The sequence below is a fragment of the Amia ocellicauda genome, chromosome 7, assembly GCF_036373705.1.
Source record: "Amia ocellicauda isolate fAmiCal2 chromosome 7, fAmiCal2.hap1, whole genome shotgun sequence".
NCBI classification, from domain to species: Eukaryota; Metazoa; Chordata; class Actinopteri; order Amiiformes; family Amiidae; genus Amia; species Amia ocellicauda.
This window is the reverse complement of record NC_089856.1, coordinates 19,865,548-19,882,500: the sequence shown is the minus strand read 5'-3', so window position 1 is coordinate 19,882,500 and position 16,953 is coordinate 19,865,548. Positions and strand designations below refer to the sequence as shown.

Here is a 16,953-nt window from a genome sequence, read left to right as displayed (position 1 = left end):
ACAGCGAAAAGGTCAACAAACACGGACGTGCACGTGTACAGGTCACGTTTGTGTAGCGCAGATCTGTGCTGCTCCAACAATGGGATCAGTGGATTTCTGCAGGTCTGCGCAAAACTGCGGAAAAACATCGGCGCCGATCGAGTCGTAAAATATTAAACATGTTTAATAAAATCGTAGCGGCTCCGACAAGCTTATGATCAGATCGGATTGCAAGCGATCGCATCGCAGCCCATCTCACACTACACGAGCAGTGGCAGGCTGCTTGTCGTGACGGCCAAATCGGGCTCAAATCGAGCTTAAAATCGTGTAGTGTGACCCCGGCATAAGGTTTCTCACAGTACAGACATTGCAATTTATTGCCCTGGCCACATCTGTAGTCCTCATGCCTCCTTGCAGCATGCCTAAGGCACGTTCACACAGATGAGCAGGGACCCTGGGCATCTTTCTTTTGGTGTTTTTCAGAGTCAGTAGAAAGGTCTTTTTAGTGTCCTAAGTTTTAATAACTGTGACCTTAATTGCCTACCGTCTGTAAGCTGTTAGTGTCTTAACGACCTTTCCACAGGTGCATGCTCATTAATTGTTAATAGTTCATTGAACATGCATGGAAAACATTGTTTAAACCCTTTACAATAAATAGCTGTAAAGTTATTTGGATTTTCACAAAATAATCTTTAAAATACAGTGTCCTGAAAGTATATATTTACTATATTTCACCCCGTAATTAAAACTAAAAGAAGTTCCCAAAACTATAAAGATTACTTAATATGACTGGATAGGTTTTGGAGGTCCCCTCCCAATGTTGAGAGAACGTTAAATTGTTCCCCACAATAATGTATGCCCCTCCTTTCTGAAACGAAACCTATGTGATAGTGCATCTCATTCACGGAGCTCTACATGTTGGACCAGAGATCAAATAGCCACCTTTTCAAGCACACGCATGCAACCCCTAATCACGACACTATAGCATCACTTGAGGCCTATACAGGAATGAGTGTCCGCTAGAGGTAAAAGGCTGTAATTTTGTTGATCTTAATAGAGAGACGATCTAAAAGTGTTCAGTGTGTGCAATCATACACATAAAGGTACTTGATTGACTATTTTTTCCTGAGAACACAGAAAGATGAGCGAACAAAGGACCATACTGGGAAACTCTGACGTTTGTAAAGGAGCTGAGACAAACTAAACAAAAAATCAAACTGATGCTGACCGATAAATAGATAGCCGAGGAAATACAGGTAGACTGTTGCTGAGATAAACCTAGTCACCATGATGTCAAAAGCAGATGGCTTTTTTTTCCTCCCCAAAGGTTTTACCACTTGACAACAGCACATGCAAACAAAATATCTGAAATGTGCTACTACTGATTTTTTGTCGCCTTTCATTTGTCATATTCAATAACTTCCCCCCTGAAGTTTTACTTACAGCCACTTGAGCTTTATGGATTGAGCAACCTCACTCTGTTTCAAAATAGGTTAATTATCTACTGCCCCACTTCACAAAGACCAAACCATGGAGATATGAATTGCACATTAATGCAAAGGGATATAACTCCCATTAAAGGTTTACCCTAGAGTGCTTTACATATAAATTGATTCATATCCTTATTATTATTATTTTTATTGTTTTTTTTTGTTTGTTTTTTACTATTATATGCACTTACATTGACATTTTGAAGATTGTATTTTACTTAAGTTTGGTTACTACGTCTAGGCCTACTTCCAAGAAACCATGAACACAGTCTCACCACTCTTGCTACACTTATGACCCCAACAACAGAAGACCTTACTCATTTTGCTTTTATTACACTGCCTGAAGGACAGGCAACTATTAGGCCTAGGCGTTCATCCATGGACCCCCAGAGATTTATTCCTATAACAGTCTGTCATCCTTTAGGAGTTTTTTCATTTTCTCTCCACTGTGCGTAATGGTTTACTTTACTTTATGTATTAAGACAAGCCTGTGTTGATTCAATGTGTAAAGCACTCTGTGGCAGTTCTACCAAATTGATCAAAATTGTGTTGATCAAAACAGGAAATTATTGGTATTATTAATGACTTACAATTGCATTTTGTCAAATAAGATAACAACAAGCAACCTGGTCAAAGCTCTCACATGCACAGTGTCTACCGAGTACAAGATAGTTGATACATAGGTTGGCAGATGGCAGGTGGATACATGGGTGGGGTACAACTGATCAAGTTGTGTAACCTTTAAAAATATATATATATTATAAATATTTCACCATTCACTAAACCAAAGAACATCTAATTAAATTCATATATTCATAGCAGTATTATCTGTATTAGGAAAAGTAATAATTTCAGTTTGAGAAAATCTGTCTGCAGATCTGTCTGAGATCATTCGGCCAGCTCATGCCTCAACATTCTTGTTTTTTAAGATAATAACTAACTCTTAGTGATACAACTATTGAAAAACTATGTGCTAATTTAAGATCATTTATATGATACAAGACAAAAAAAATAGTGTTATTTATACATTTCATTAAAAATCTATTAACAATCCATAACATGATAATTCAAGTTCAGTAGAATGTTAATGTATCTATACCAAAAACTTTGTCAACATGGAAAAAACAATGGCTCAGGCATCTGAAGTGGAGATATCTGTTTGCCCGAATTGTTTCTTTTAACTTGGTTTATGGGTTTGATATCTAAACTTTAGAAGGCAGTGCAATTTTGTAACTTGAATTTTATTCATGCTGACAACATTTTTGGTATAGCACGATATTACGTTAACATTCTATTGACATTTATTTAGCAATCAGTTGAATGTTAATAGATTATCAATTGAATATCTATTTAATATTAAATTGGGCCATGTAATCTAAAGCATTATCAAAATAATATATAGAATATGGTTTCTATATTTTTATTTAGCTTAATGAGAAAACAAGAAAGATGTGCTGTGAACTGACTATAGCACATTTGGGAATACATTCATTATTTCTTTATGACTATTTAATCATCAAGGTCAATATTTTTAATACCCTTGATCTGTTCAAAACTTTTTCTCTATTGTTAATGATTTCCATTCAAAGTGTATTCAAGTTTAGTAAGTTGCATTCTAAAGCTTCAGCAGGAACAATCTTAAAACTACAAGAAGGTTAAGAAAGTCAAATACCTTTTTTATGTTAATCTACAGAAATGCATTAATGGTAATGTTTCATACACAATGAAAGGAAAAACCTCAGTTGATTCCATTAAAAACATACATTTCAGGGGAGTTTAAGACAGAGGAGAATAACATATAAAAAGCAGATTATATTAAGATTTTCATAACAATTAACTATTTCATTGCAGAAGTGTAGTTTTTAAGATCAGTACTGTTTGGGTTTGTGGTTAATGTAAGTAAAAGGTTTAGTATAACAAAAAAGCATACTATTAAAACCAGTGATATATACATGTAAGACTGTTATGCATTGGTTTCTTCCAAAACTTAATCTATAATAATTTAAATACAAAATCTCAAAATCTTATGTATTTTGAGCAAGACCCCCTCAAAATGAGACAAATGGAAATGGAAATGGAAGCTACATTTGCATTTGTAGATTTTTACAATTTTCACAACCCCCCCCCCCTTTTTTTTAAGTAGGATAAGCTTGGGGTGCCTAGTCACCGTGGAAACTGCCAGAAAAATTCAGTTGAAGTTTGAAGAGGTCAGCTCGCAGGGTCAACAACTCTGGCCTCTCTCTGAGCCAACTTCTGTTGGGCCTGTGACTGTAGTCAGAGTGTTATTTGTGGCCTAGCCCTGGGTGGTAGGCCATTCCAACTCTGATATAAATTTTTTGAGTCAGTTTGCAGCCTGAACTCTCCAGGTGGCCTATGAAATCGATTTTGACCCTGTGACCCTGTCTAGCAGAGGCATGGTTGACAACCTAGGCAAGGATTTATCTGGCAATGACAGATTTCCACAGAGTGCTGCGAGGGGGCCCAAGCAACAGCCCTTCATAGATGGGTGTGTGCTAGAAGTGGTCATTAAAAGCTTATTAAAAGTTTTCAATGGTGTGGAACTGAGTTGTTGAATGTGTGTGCACCAGTAGAGCTGTGGCTCTCAGAGCATTAATCACCTCAGCAGGTGAGTCTTTGGGTTACACAGCATGTTATTTGAGTGGGGCCATGTATTCAAAGCTTTATGATTGGAGATGTAAAACATTTTGGTTTTTCATTCAGGTACATGCATGTGTAATTTTATTCCAATATGATTTTATTTATTATCCAAAATTATGTATTTTACTAAAGTTTGTAATTTACCCCCAAATGTGCAGCCTCATAACTTTGGTAAAATGTGTATTTATTTATTTGTTTATGTATGTATTTATTTATTATCTTTATTTATTAACTTACCTACAAAGGTCTGGTTTATACATACTTGAATGTGATTTAGATTGCGGTTCACATCAAACCCCACATATCTTGTTCAGTTCAGAATAGCTGAGCAGTCAGATTAAATCAGGTTATGTTTGTGGAATTTGAGTTTTTAAGGATTTTATTTCAACCAAGCAGTGAAAAGCCACAGCCCTATCAAAGAACTTGTGGGACCACAGAATATGTGATCCAGCAAACTATCAACATGGCAGAATTGTCATCAGTGTTGGAGTTGTTCGACAAAGACTGACTAAAGACACAATAGGGGGCATGCACTTTCAATTACGGAAACTGCATGAAGTATTTAAAACAGAGAAATAATAAATTCACACACATCCCAGCCAAGGCAGCTCAGAATCCCAGAAAGATAAATGTGTATGGATTATTTTTTAATAATAAACAAACATTTAAACAAGTATAAACAAGCCAATATTAATCAGCTGAGTCAAAATAGGTTTAGAAGTTTGGTCACACTTTACAATAATGTTAATCAATTCTTAATGATTTGATGTATGGATGCCACAGGAATAATACATGAATACTCTATGCACTTTATCTGAGTTCTGCTGTTAAACACATGTATAACAAGGCTAGGGTCAGAGTTGGGGATAGGGCTTATACATGTGATCAACATCAAAATTCAGTGAAAGTGCATGAGGCATTGATACGTTTTCCTGTGAGATTCAGACGTTGATTAATTAAGAATTGGAGCCCATTATTGTAAAATGTTACTGGAAACTCTCTGTGTTTCTGAAACTTCAGTACTGTTGCAGATGATCTCAATTAAAATTCAGTACCTCTGCATAGCCATATATATGAGTATGTTTTTAGAAGTAACACTTCAAACCTGTATAAATAAAACATTTTAAAGATGTATTTATTTATTTATTGATGTATAGGATCAAGGTAAGTTAACTGTGTTTGTATACTCTATGCCTCTCATATGTATTAATTATTAATTTGATTTATTTATCAGAACAGTTTATTTTTCCAGTTCGCTGTCATTTATATTTCTATTATTATTATTATTATTATTATTATTATTATTATTATTATTATTATTATTATTATTATTAATTTGATTTATTAGCATTCATTTATTTATTTATTACTCTAATCCAGGGTGGCATAGTTTACACAAGAAGCATTTTAAAACATTACAAAGTGCAGTAATACAATCAATACAAAATACCATAAGAAATAAGACATAATACAGTTTAGTCCTAGCTGTGTGCTAAAGGGAGGGGGGGCATAGGAGAAGTTGCAGTAAAACAATAGAAGTACAACAGTACATAAGTACACGCCAAGGGCGTGCAGTCAGTGTAGGCAGGGTAGGCACTGCCTACCAAACCAAAATAAATAATAATAAAAAATCACATGTGTTTTTCATTATTAGACTCATTATATAAATGAAACACAATAATATGCATTATGCATATTTTAAGTAATATAAAAGCCGTTTCTTTTGTATGCTTAAAAAAACAGATAGGTTGCAAATGCAACCCCAGGTATCTGAAAAAGGAAGCACTGCCTAAGGGGGAGGGATTTCTGCGCACTTCCGTAGGATCCCGATTGAAAATGTCACTCTATCAAAGCAGCCATTGCGCACGTCACTCAAAACAGGTCTCTTCCCACTTCCTGTTCTATAAAATGTTATGTCTGCGCAGGTTCGTCCTCTTCTGCCGGGAGCTAGGACCTGCGTGACCTTGCAACCCTTGGGCAACACAATGCAATAATGAACAAACTATATACAGGGCGGCCTCGTAAGGCAACGTACCTGGAGGTTGCATGACACATCAGGAACACATCGACAGGCTGTCAGCAAGTCCAGGAGCAGCACGCGTGGGTGCTAAACTGGAAGGCATAATCCAGTGGAAGGGAAGACACAGTTCAGTAGATCCATCAGGATGCGCTTAACAGGAGCAGAACCTGTGGGCTACTGGGGCTCGACTGCAGCCAACACCAGATTCCCAATGGAAGGGACCACTCCCGTCATATCCAACCTGTAGAACCAGACAAATGTAAGTGGAGAATCCCAACCTGCAGCCGCACAAATGTCTGCCAAGGGGCAACATCTCAAGGTGAGTGGGCCACCAGGTGTTCAGGCACCGGGGACCCCGTGGACTTGTTGGCCATGGTAATAGTGTCCACAATCCAATGCGAGAGGTGTGCTTTGAAAGTGCCTGGCCTTGTGTTCGCGTACATAAAACACAAACAATTGGTCTGAGCACCGAATGTCCTTAGTGTGTGCCAAATAGCACCTGAGGGCCCACACAGGGCAGAGCAGGTGAAGCCCACTCTCTTGCTCCGAAGAAAAAGGAGGAGGATGAAAAGCCATCAACTCAATAGGCCTGTTGACATGAAATGGAGATGGCACTTTCGGGAGGAATGCAGGCGCCATGTGGGCAGTGAAGGGGTGTGAGGAGGCTATAGCCTTCGAGCTCCCTTCAGGAAATGCACAGTCAGGAAATTAGACCCAGAGGGCTCGCCATCAATCCAGACATGACATGCAGAGATGGCTGCCAGATACACTATGAGCATGGACAGGGACTTACCCTGGTCCACGAGCTCTCACGTCCATCGCAGACTGTGCCCCAACCTTGTTTGGAGACATCTGTTGTCATGACTGCTTGGTGGCAGATCGGGCACACTGAGGGTCAAATTGTGAGGGCTCCACCACCAACGGAGCACCCTCCAGCATGCTGGAGTGACTGTGACTTGGGGTGTGCTCAATCGCAGTGTGGGTGCATCTTGAGAGACATGAACCACCACTGCAGCGGCCTCAATTGGAGGAGGCCAAGGGAGAGGGTCTGTGATGCAGCCGCTAGGAGGCCCAGCAGCCTCTGGCAAAGGGACACCCTGACACAAACTCTCAGTTGGAAGAGGGAGAGACACGTGTGTATGGAGGCAACTCTCTCTGGCACCATTGTGGTGAGCATGGCAACGGAATCGAGGCGCAGTCCAAGGAACTGTGCCTGCTGAGTTGGCGTAAAGCAGCTCTTCTCTCAATTGACCCGGAGGCCCAATTCAGAGAGACGGCCTAGAATCAAGTTCGTGTGACTCTGAACCTGTTCCCTCAAGTAAGAACAAACCAGCCAGTCATCTAGACATGGTGCACAGGTTGAGCATGTTGAAACGAAACACCTTGAGGTGGCGGTTTAGGCGCCTCAGATCCAAGATGGGGTGGAAACCGCCATCTTTCTTGGGCACTAGGAAGTATGGGGAATAGAATCCCTCATACTGCCCCAGAGGGGGCACTTTGCGGATTGTTGTAGGGAGTAGACAACTGATATAATTTGGAACACCCAAGAGTCTTGGGTGCAGAGTTGACAATTTGAGAGTTGCTGGGGGGTGTAAGGGTGGGCCAGAGGCTGCAGAGGAATGCCTCAGGGTCGCTGCTCAGGAGGTAGGGGAGGCGGGGTCAGGCCAGGCCTCCTCCTACCGCAAGCTGCCACGGTGGCGAGCCTGGGGGGGTGCCTGCCTGCCAGAAAGACACTGGTGGAGGTTGGCAGGAGGGCAGGAACTGTTGCCTGGGCTGTGACCTGGGAGCAGCGATCGGGGGGCCTCCCCGTTGGTGAGCTGCCAGAGGCTGCCTACACTGCTGGGTATGGGGTGCAATAGGGTAAACCTGGGCCAGCTACAGGGACTGCGCTCCATCTCGGAGGGTGTGTGACAGAATGTCCTCCACAGAGGGGTCAAAAGTGAAGCCCCGCGAGATGGGGGCATAAATTGAGGCAGGTCCTGTCCGCCTCAGGAACCCGTCGTGCTTGGGACAGCCAGATCTGGCGACACGGTGCCACAATGGCTGCCAGGGACCGCCCCACAGTGCCAGCAGGCTCTCTGTGTTTCTGAGGCAGTCCTCATACGCCCTTTGGAGCAGCGTCTCCGTGACATGATACTGCCTGTTGGAGCAGGCTCAGACTCCAGCAGCACATTGTGGGCCGGTGGTGGAGCGTCATGGTGAGCAGGGGGTGTGTTTGGCGCCACTTGTTGCGCTGCCTGTGCTGCCTGTGCAGCCAGCAGAGCGCAGATTTGGTCCATCCTACTGTTCAAATTAATACAATTGGCTATGTAGACATATTAGTATTTCAAACATTAATATAATGCATTATACAGTTTAGCAGTAGCAGACCTGGAAGTCGCGGTCAATCCATGCCCGCTGTTGGTGCCCAGAGACTGGGCAGAGGACCTCACCACTACAGGCGGGCAAGGTGAGTTGGCCGCAAGTGGCGCAATGGTGGGGGTGAGAGGAGCTCATTGCTGAGCGCACACACGCGTGACCAGGGAAATGTGCAGCAGGGGTGCTGGTCAGTGTTTGCACCAGGGGGCACACAACAACTGAAATGCCGCTGTGACAAGTGTAGCGCCTAGCTACTTGACCTAACTACTTGATCATTAACATTCAATAGCACGTTAATGTAATATCTATCTATACCAAAAACAATGTCTCAGCCATCTAAATTGGAGATATGTATGGTTTGCCCCAATTGTATCTTGTAACTTGGTTTATGAGTTTGATACCTCCACTTTAGATGGTTGAGCGATTTTGTAACTTGCGTTGTTTTCATGCTGATGACTTTTTTGGTATAGACAGATATTACATTTACATTCTATTTATATTTATTTTGCAATTTGTTGAATGTTAATAGATTGTCAATTGAATATCTATTTAATATTAAATTGGGCCACGTAATCTAAAGCGTCACCAAAGTTTTGGCTTTAACACTGCTGATGTTGAATGCAGTTATAGTTTTGGATTGATGTAGTTTATTTTGTGAAATGCAGAAATGTGATGTTGATTCAAAATAATTAATATGGTGCTAAAGTATGCTTTGATCTGGAATTCTGAAAAGTGTGCTTAATCAGACCTGTATTTGTAAATAAAAATTAAAAATTAAAACAGAGTGAAAATGTAAATGGAAAGGAGAGTGCACTGATATAAACATTTATTTTTTTCTCAAATAAACATTTCTAATTACTAAGTTATCATAAAATGTGGTTGTACTTTAATTTCGTAAGCATTTAACACTAGCATTACATTTTTTACCTTAGTAATCACCAGAAGGTGTACTGAGGGAATGTAAGGAGAGATGAGAGTCTGTACGTAGCTAGGTACAGTCTGATAAAAACAACGGTAGGTGAGAGTCAATGTTTTGAACTGGATGTGAGCGGATATCAGGAGCCATTGAAGGGAGCGGAGTAGGGGAGTACCATGTGCAAATCGAGGCAGAGAGAACACCAGATGAACAGCTCAGTTCTGGATGAGCTGGAGTAGGCAGGTAGCAGTTGCAGACTGCCAGCCAGGAAGGGGTTGCAGTAAAGTAAGTGGGAGAGAACCAGGGTCTGGATGAGCAACGGAGTTGAGTAGTTGATGAGAATGGAGCAGATTCTGCGTATGTTCTTCAGGAAAAATTGGCAGGTGTGTGTCAGGAGTGCAGATGTGATGGGAGTAGGATAGTGCAAAGTCAAGGGTGACTCCAAGTTTCTTAGCAGAGGAAGAGGGGGAGAGTGTGGTGGAATTTAAATGGAGAGATCAGTATTATTATTATTATTATTATTATTATTATTATTATTTCTTGGCAGACGCCCTTATGCAGGGCAACTTACAACATAAGTGCAAAAATACAGTTCGGTAAAAGCATCAATCATTACAAATTAAATTTACATAAAACATAGCAATTCAAAATATAATACATTTTACAACTTCCAATTTACAATTTACACAGGCAAGTACAGTAAGTGAGGTCCTACATCCTGGATGGTAAAAGCAAAGTGCTGTCAAGATGTAGGGTCACAGTCAAGGGCTATGGGAAAGGGAGCAAGGAGGAAACAATCAAAAACGCAAGAAGCATAATAAAACTCTGTGAAGTGCTATCTAACAGGGATTAAAAGGACTAATATTATAAGTACTGTCTGTAAAGATGTGTCTTGAGTAAGTGCCGGAATGAGGTCAAAGACTCTGCCGTTTTGACTTCGGTGGGAAGGTTGTTCCACCATTTAGGGGCCAGGGATGAGAAGGAGCGGGGTCTGGAGGAAGGGGAGTGGAGAGGAGGCAGAGTTAGTCTTCTGGCAGTAGAAGGTGAAGAGGAGGTAGAAAAGAAGAGGAAGTCAGATTTGGAAAGATGCAAGTGCATCAAGGAGGAGATAAGAGAGGGGATGAGGAGGTCAAAAGAGGAAAACAAATTAAGATCTGGGAATCATCTGCATAGAAGTGGTGGGAGAACCCATGGTATGCAATGAAGAGGCCCAGAGAGGGGGTATAGAGAGAGAACAGGTGGATGCTCAGGACAGAGCATTGGGGCACACCATTTAGGAGAGGCTGTGGTGTGGACTAAGGTCCACATCATTTTCACCTGGTAGAAGGAAAACCAGACAAGAGCAGTGCCCTAGATTTCAAGATTGACAAGGGAGGAGAGAAGGATGGAGTGTCCAAGGCTGCAAAGAGATCAAGAAAGATCAGGGCAGAACAGAGGGAGGCTGCACAATTAAGAACAGCAGTTTCAGTGGAGTGAGCATTGTGAAAGATTAATTACAGAGGGTGAAGGAGTGAGTGGTGAGATAGAACTGCAAAGAGTTGAAATAGCAAAGCTGCTGAAAGACCTCTGCATGCAATGACTTAGCCCAACCCCTGCTACATTCTAGGTATGCTGCACACAAGCAGAACATCCTCTTTTGCCTCTTCACAGCTGTGTGTACTAGATTGTGTACATTCCTACCCACTCAGCATCATATAGCGACTTCCTTTTAATATATAATTTATTATTCTATTATATACACCGATCAGCCATAACATTATGACCACTGACAGGTGAAGTGAATAACACTGATAATCTCGTTATTACAGTGCATCCAGAAGGTTTTCACAGTGCTTCATTTTGTCCACATTTTTTCCACGTTACAGCCTTATTCCAAAATAGATTAAATTCATGATTTTCCTCAAAATTATACAAACAATACCCCATAATGACAACGTGAAAGAAGTTTGTTTGAAATCTTTGCAAATTTATTAAAAATAAAAAACAAAAAAGCACTTGTACATAAGTATTCACAGCCTTTGCTCAATACTTTGTTGAAGCACCTTTGGCAACAATTACAGCCTCAAGTCATGATGCTACAAGCTTGGCACACCTATTTTTGAGCAGTTTCTCCCATTCTTCTTTGCAGGACCTCTCAAGCTCCATCAGGTTGGATGGGGAGCATCGGTGCACAGCCATTTTCAGATCTCTCCAGAGATGTTCAATCGGGTTAAAGTCTGGGCTCTGGCCGGGCCACTCAGAGTTGTCCTGTAGCCACTCCTTTGTTATCTTGGCTGTATGCTTAGGGTCATTGTCCTGTTGGAAGATAAACCTTCGCCCCAGTCTGAGGTCCAGAGCGCTCTGGAGCAGGTTTTCATCATGTCTCTGTACATTGCTGCATTCATCTTTACCTCGATCCTGACTAGTCTCCCAGTTCCTGCCGCTGAAAAACATCCCCACAGCATGATGTTGCCACCACCATGCTTCACTGTAGGGATGGTATTGGCCAGGTGATGAGCGGTGCCTGGTTTCCTCCAGACACGAGTTCAATCTTTGTTTCATCAGACCAGAGAATTTTGTTTCTCATGGTCGGAGAGTCCTTCAGGTGCCTTTTGGCAAACTCCAGGTGGGCTGTCATTTTACTGAGGAGTGGCTTCCGTCTGGCCACTCTACCATACAGGCCTGATTGGTGGAGTGCTGCAGAGATGGTTGTTCTTCTGGAAGGTTCTCCTCTCTCCACAGAGACACACTGGAGCTCTGTCAGAATGAACTTGGGGCCCTTCTTGGGGCCCTTCTCCCCCGATCGCTCAGTTTGGCCGGGCGGCCAGCTCTAGGAAGAGTCCTGGTGGTTCCAAACTTCTTCCATTTATGGATGATGGAGGCCACTGTGCTCATTGGGACCTTCAATGCTGCAGAAATTTTTCTGTACCCTTCCCCAGATCTGTGCCTCGATACAATCCTGTCTCGGAGGTCTACAGACAATTCCTTGGACTTCATGGCTTGGTTTGTGCTCTGACATGCACTGTTAACTGTGGGACCTTATATAGACAGGTGTGTGCCTTTCCAAATCAAGTCCAATCAACTGAATTTACCACAGGTGGACTCCAATCAAGTTGTAGAAACATCTCAAGGATGATCAGTGGAAACAGGATGCACCTGAGCTCAATGTTCAGTGTCATGGCAAAGGCTGTGAATATTTATGTACATGTGCTTTTTTTGTTTATTTTTAATACATTAGCAAAGATTTCAAACACACTTCTTTCATGCTGTCATTATGGGGTATTGTTTGTAGAATTTTGAGGAAAATAATGAATTTAATCCATTTTGGAATAAGGCTGTAACATAACAAAATGTGGAAACAAGTGAAGCGCTGTGAATACTGTATGGCACCTGTCAGTGGGTGGGATATATTAGGCAGCAAGTGAACATTTTGTCCTCAAAGTTGATGTGTTAGAAGCAGGAATAATGGGCAAGAGTAAGGATCTGAACGACTTTGACAAGGGCCAAATTGTGATGGCTAGATGACTGGGTCAGAGCATCTCCAAACCTGGAGCTCTTGTGGGGTGTTACCGGTCTGCAGTGGTCAGTACCTATCAAAAGTGGTCCAAGGAAGGAAAAGTGGTGAACCGGCAACAGGGTCACAGGCGGCCAAGGCTCATTGACGCACGTGGGGAGCGAAGGCTGGCCCATGTGGTCCGATCCAACAGACAAGCTACTATAGCTCAAATTGCTGAAAAAGTTAATGCTAGTACTGATAGAAAGGTGTCAGAACACACAGTGCATCGCAGTTTGTTGCGTATGGGGCTGCGTAGCCACAGACCAGTCAGGGTGCCCATGCTGACCCCTGTCCACTGCCGAAAGCACCTACAATGGGCACGTGAGCATCAGAACTAGACCACGGAGCAATGGAAGAAGGTGGCCTGGTCAGATGAATCACGAGTTCAAGGTGTTGACTTGGCCTCCAAATTCCCCAGATCTCAATCCAATCGAGCATCTGTGGGATGTGCTGGACAAACAAGTCCGATCCATGGAGGCCCCATCTGGCAACTTACAGGACTTAAAGGACCTGCTGCTAACGTCTTGGTGCCAGATACCACAGCACACCTTCAGAGGTCTAGTGAAGTCCATGCATCGATGGGTCAGGGCTGTTTTAGCGGCAAAAGGGGGACCTACACAATATTAGGCAGATGGTCATAATGTTATGGCTGATCGGTGTATTGATATATTTAAGCGATTATTATTATATCTTACCCTATTGTTCGTGGTCCCAAAGTTTTCAGACTGGAAGTTGGAGGTTGCTCCTTCCAGGGTGCTCTTGAACTGTGGCATACTTCATCTAAGGCCCAGTGCACCGGTTCCTGTGGGTAAATCTGCGAAATCAGGGCTCTGAATTAACTTATAACCTCCAGACAGTGGATTTGTGAGTACTCCTTGTGTGTCTCTGCTAACTCTTTTTTATGTTGCTAGACACGAGAAATGGTAACTGGGGCTCCAGTAGGTCGAGGCACAGCTGCCCCAAAAAATATTTTGAGGTCCTCAGTCTGGCTTCTGCTGTTTCCCTGCAGCTTAGGCACCACTCGAGTGCTTTGGCCTCGCAGTGTATGTAAGTCTGGGGCCTGGTCAACCATGTTTCTCTTTGAGTGTGGCATCTTGATACTTATACCAGTTTATCAATTTGCTCAAGACTCAACATAGAGAGCTTAGCTTTCATGAGAAATAATAGTAATAGGGGAGAAAATCTAAATGTTTATCATACACGATCAGTATAACTTAAAGAGATGGCGCGAAACCTGGGATTGGATTACTGTAATGCCATTCTATCAGGTAGCACAAATAGAGCCATTTCTGCACTTCATTTAGTTCAAAATGCTGCTGCAAAAATCTTAACCAAATATGAACACATCTTTCCAATACTAGCTTCTCTTCACTGGCTCCCCATGTGCTACAGAATAGATTTCAAAGTTTCACTTGTTAGCATTTAAAGCACTAAAAGGACTGGCACCTCCCTACTGAAATTATCTTATCAAATACACTCCAGGTCGGCTGTTGAGATCCCAGGAAGCCGGTTACTTAGTGGTCCCAAAAATACACAAGAAAACTGCAGGTGGTAGAGCATTTAGTTATAGGGTCCCAAAACTGTGGAACAATATTCTAGCCTATGTCTTAGCCTTTAAATTATGGCTGAAGACTAATCATGTCTCTGTTTTTCTAGCCCATAGTACGTGGACATGCAATACACAATTTTATTTGTTCGAGAGGAGATGTCCTGCATTGTTTGACCAGTACCCGAGCACAATTTTCTATTTATTTTCCAGCAATAGCCCCCTCTTAGGGGCCAATGAGGCACCTTGACCCCCACTTTGGAAGCCAGACAAGGAACAACCCACCCCAGAGGACTGATGAGGCACCCCCTCGGGCGGGCGAGAGGCCCCCACCAGAAGCATAACAATTATATTGCCTGGATGGGAGGCAACCATTAGGCCTAGGCTTTAAGCCATGGACCCACAGAGATTTATCTTCTCAATTTTCTCTTTTTTTTTGTCTACAGTTGGCCTAGCTACTCAGTGCTTGAATGTGCCTCAGCCAGAGGACCCAGAACCAGAGCGCTCACTTTTCCAATGCTGTGCTTACTCAGTGATGTGCTCGTGCCACCTGCCTGCCTTCCCTGACTTTTTTGCGGGAAGTGCAGTTCTCCTGTTGGACACACCGGAATCAGGTCCCAATTTGCTCATTGTGCTTCATCTGACATGCGACATAGCCCTTGGTCTAATCTGTTGATGGTTGGGGTTATGGAATGGCATGGGAGCTTGCATAGTGTGGATTGTGCCTTTCAGGTTTCAGGTTCTGGAGCTTCTCACTGGCCTGCAACACTTTTTCCCAGCCCTCAGGAACAAGCACATGTTAGTAAGGACTGACAACACATCCATAGTGTTGTATATCAACCATCAACAGAGTCTGTGCTTGCCAACATTGCATCGACTGTCATGCAGGGTGTTACTGTGGTCCCAGTCCAGGCTGTCCTCCCTGGTCAGCGATGGACCTCCTCTCTAAGGGGGGTCCCCAGTCCTCAGAGTGGCACCTTGATCAATAGGTGGTGGAACACATTTCAGATCAGCTTGGTGAGGTAAGTTTGCCAGCAGCCTCTGCACCATTGACAACATCAGGCTGCACTTGTGGGACCCACTGTTGTTCTACAGGGGGCTCCGAGCCTATGTGTTCAAAGTAGGTCTTGACAAAGCCTAACTGGTCTCCTGGGATTACAAGACCATCTGTAATCAGATGGCATCTACCTAGGTGACCAGCAGAATAGAAGACTTCCCTCTCTTCACCTGTAGAAATATCTTGGCTAATGTTATGCACACTTGCCTCATGAATACACAGAGAGATGTCTCCTGGATGGCTGTGAGTCAGTGTCTGCTCTCCCCCCCTCATCCCCGTCCCCCCCCTCCTCTCAAGTGTTCATGTAGACATCTGCCCCCTACCTGAGTAAGGAGACAGAGGCTCACATCTTTAAGGAATGCCCCTTTGCATGCAGGGTCTGGCTCTTGTTGTTTCCATTCCTCCACAGATTTGAAGTTCCTGCACAGAAGACTGCCCAACAGATTCTGTATGGACCAGCCAGTATTACATCTCCAACTCTGAGGTGCTGGTGGTGAGTCGTCAGCACAGTGAAACAGGCCCTGTGGGAGGCACGGCACAACTGCTTGTTCAACAAGCTAGAGCCAGACCCAAAAGCCATTGGAGGGAGGGACATGAAGCTGGTGAAAGATGATATAACAATCTGGAGATCCATCAGAGGGGCAAAGAGAAAGCCTTTAAAACATGGAACATTAAGGGACTTGGACTCAGGTTATATGTCCAGCAGGGGGATGTTTTAATTTTAAGTTTTTATTCTGTAATGATGGAAAATTATGTGTTTTAAAAATGAATATGGATATTTTTTTAATGTACTGATTTGTTTTCAAGAATTGCATTTGATTATTCTTATTTGCTTTGTTTTTTTGGTGGTTTTGTTTTGCTTTCTGATCTGTCATATGAATTGATTAATTTATTTTAACATGCATTTGATTATTCAGTTTTCCTTGTTTTCAGATTTTTTTGTCTTATGCATTGATTGTTTTATTTGAAAATGCATTTATTTTTTGTTTGAGTTCTTTTTTTGTTCATTCTGAATATGTTTTGTTTTAGGATTTTAATGTTTTAAATGTTTTTTAGCATTACATTTATGAAATGTAAAATACACAATAAAGAGTATCAGTTTGATGAGGTGCACACAGTTCTCTTTGCTTTGTGAGAGTCGATGCACTGTCCTCCGTAGATCTCTTTCCACAAAGTCTGACAATCTTTTAGGTGTGGAGGAGCTGGCCCATGTGTGGGTGTGTGGCCTCCTATATGTGTCCCCTCAGATTTCGCTCTCCCTGCCATCTCCGAGAGAGTCTGGTCATAGAATGTGTCAGTGGACTTGGTGGCCCTTTGGTTGGTCTAGATTTCAGTCCTGAAGCCTGCGTCTAGGTCATGTCCCTATTTCTTGCCTATTAGCATTAATTTTACTA

At 42.5% G+C, this 16,953-nt stretch overlaps 1 long non-coding RNA gene across 3 annotated transcripts in view; it reads left to right on the top strand.

Moving 5' to 3' along the window:
* Window positions 1–16,661, top strand: part of LOC136753038 (uncharacterized) — a 59,097-nt gene extending 42,436 nt beyond the window's left edge. For 2 of the 3 annotated variants that reach the window (XR_010817384.1, XR_010817386.1), the window contains exons 2-3: window positions 6,053–6,406; window positions 14,716–16,661. This is a non-coding gene — a long non-coding RNA (uncharacterized LOC136753038). The remainder of the gene's footprint in view (window positions 1–6,052; window positions 6,407–14,715) is intronic. The other variant, XR_010817385.1, reaches the window with a different exon arrangement.
* The last annotated feature ends 292 nt before the right edge of the window (window positions 16,662–16,953 follow it).